General features: G+C 55.9%; 1 non-coding gene across 1 annotated transcript in view; it reads left to right on the top strand.

The window, feature by feature from the left end:
* The first annotated feature begins 2,480 nt into the window (after positions 1-2,480).
* LOC126196906 (small subunit ribosomal RNA) overlaps positions 2,481-2,500 on the top strand; it is a 1,909-nt gene continuing 1,889 nt past the window's right edge. Inside the window, exon 1 of the ribosomal RNA XR_007539332.1 lies at positions 2,481-2,500. This exon is cut by the window's right edge and continues 1,889 nt beyond it. This is a non-coding gene — a ribosomal RNA (small subunit ribosomal RNA).

Below are 2,500 nucleotides of genomic sequence, written 5' to 3'. Positions count from 1 at the left end.
TTACCATCATCACTATGAACGAACCTCGTCCCCTCCCCCCTCATACACCATCCCTTAACCTAACCTATGTTGCACCTTAACCTAACCTATGTTGCACCTTAACCTAACCTATGTTGCACCTTAACCTAACCTATGTTGCACCTTAACCTAACCTATGTTGCACCTTAACCTAACCTATGTTGCACCTTAACCTAACCTATGTTGCGCCTTAACCTAACCTATGTTGCGCCTTAACCTAACCTATGTTGCGCCTTAACCTAACCTATGTTGCGCCTTAACCTAACCTATGTTGCGCCTTAACCTAACCTATGTTGCGCCTTAACCTAACCTATGTTGCGCCTTAACCTAACCTATGTTGCGCCTTAACCTAACCTATGTTGCGCCTTAACCTAACCTATGTTGCGCCTTAACCTAACCTATGTTGCGCCTTAACCTAACCTATGTTGCGCCTTAACCTAACCTATGTTGCGCCTTAACCTAACCTATGTTGCGCCTTAACCTAACCTAAGTTGGGGCTTAACCTAACCTAAGTTGGGGCTTAACCTAACCTAAGTTGGGGCTTAACCTAACCTAAGTTGGGGCTTAACCTAACCTAAGTTGGGGCTTAACCTAACCTAAGTTGGGGCTTAACCTAACCTAAGTTGGGGCTTAACCTAACCTAAGTTGGGGCTTAACCTAACCTAAGTTGGGGCTTAACCTAACCTAAGTTGGGGCTTAACCTAACCTAAGTTGGGCCCTAACCTAACCTAAGTTGGGCCCTAACCTAACCTAAGTTGGGCCCTAACCTAACCTAAGTTGGGCCCTAACCTAACCTAAGTTGGGCCCTAACCTAACCTAAGTTGGGCCCTAACCTAACCTAAGTTGGGCCCTAACCTAACCTAAGTTGGGCCCTAACCTAACCTAAGTTGGGCCCTAACCTAACCTAAGTTGGGCCCTAACCTAACCTAAGTTGGGCCCTAACCTAACCTAAGTTGGGCCCTAACCTAACCTAAGTTGGGCCCTAACCTAACCTAAGTTGGGCCCTAACCTAACCTAAGTTGGGCCCTAACCTAACCCACGTTGCGCCCTAACCTAACCCACGTAATTGTTTGTTATATGAATCTAGAAATTCGTGTAGCGTTGCCTAATCGCAACCCTCTCAACATAGTTCGCTGCGCGCACACTCTGGTGTCCTGCGTATTGAATCATGTTACGGTGCCTACCCTCACAACATCTAGCGAGTGTTGCGTACGTTCCACATGGTCCCGCTATCCACTGTAATGTGTACTGCTATAAGACGTATATCGCCCCCCCCCCCCCCCCCCCTCCCCTGTCGCCTCTAGTTCGTCAGTCAGGAGTTTGCGTGTTCAATGAGCTTCGCAGCTGTGCAATGGCATCGGCATACGTACGCGGGCCACCTTCCACGTGTTCTCTCGTGCATACGTCGCAGCATGTATGTGGACTGATGTGGCGTGTCGTGACTCATAACATCCAGGCATGCAAGACCCATTGAATTCGCAAATGTAGATGGACGTCTACGTTTGCTGCCCAAGTTACGCAAATGAACTGGAAATCCGTTGTTGCGCGGTTGTTCGCGCTGGAGGTGAATCGTTGATATCGACGATCGGTACAGGTATTAACCGGTTGCTTCAGCGACACCCGTCATACCCACGAACGTGAGTGGGCATGTGGGTATGAAGCGATACGCGGCGGTGGCTGGGTGGGACCGTCCCCGGCCGGTGAGGGGGGGGCGCCCGGCGTGCTGGCCGCGCGCTGCGTGGGCGCACGCGCGGCAGCCGGCTGGTGGGGGCGCCCAGTGGCAGGCGCGCCGGCTGACGGACGCGGCAGGCGGCGCATCTGCGTGCCGGCGCACCCAGCGCGCGGCGCCGTGCGGCCAAAGTGGGTCCTCCCGGGCCCGGTGCGAAGCGCGGTGGACATCTGCAGTGTGCTGGTCCGATTGAGGACTGTGTGCGTTGAGGATGCGCCGCCGCCCGGCACTCGGCGCCGCGACGCCGTCTGCTGCTCGGTCGCCCCCGCGGTTCTCGCAGGTGGTTTGTATCGCAGCTGTGCGGATGTGTTGGCGCGTGCGCTGTGCTGGGAGAGTTCGCTTTGGCACCCAAGTGGGGCTCTGCCCCTCTGTGGCGCTGGCGTTGGAGCTGCCCGGTCACTGTTTGTGGCCGCGTGTTGTCTCCCGCCGGCAACACCACGACAGCACGCTCCCGGGCCTCTGTCGGCAGCGGCAAGCTCAGTTGGGAGCACGGGTGGTCGCACTGAAAGCGTCTACTCGCCTATCTCCGGGCGATTGCGCCTCTCTCGAACCCGACCAAGTACTTAGGACGGCGCTGCGCGCCGCCGGGACCTGAGAGGGTTTCGAGGTGTATCGTGCAGGGGAGCCCAGCCTCCTCCTGTTTGCAGAATAATTGAGCGGACGCTTGCGTGTTCGCGCGGGCCTCCGGGACACACTCCCGGGCGGCCGGCTGCTCAGCTCTAGTTGACGCAGCTCCCTGGTTGATCCTGCCAG

The sequence above is a fragment of the Schistocerca nitens genome, chromosome 7 (assembly GCF_023898315.1).
Source record: "Schistocerca nitens isolate TAMUIC-IGC-003100 chromosome 7, iqSchNite1.1, whole genome shotgun sequence".
Lineage (NCBI taxonomy): Eukaryota > Metazoa > Arthropoda > Insecta > Orthoptera > Acrididae > Schistocerca > Schistocerca nitens.
Note: the sequence above shows the minus strand (reverse complement) of the source record. Positions and strands in the feature narration are given on the sequence as shown.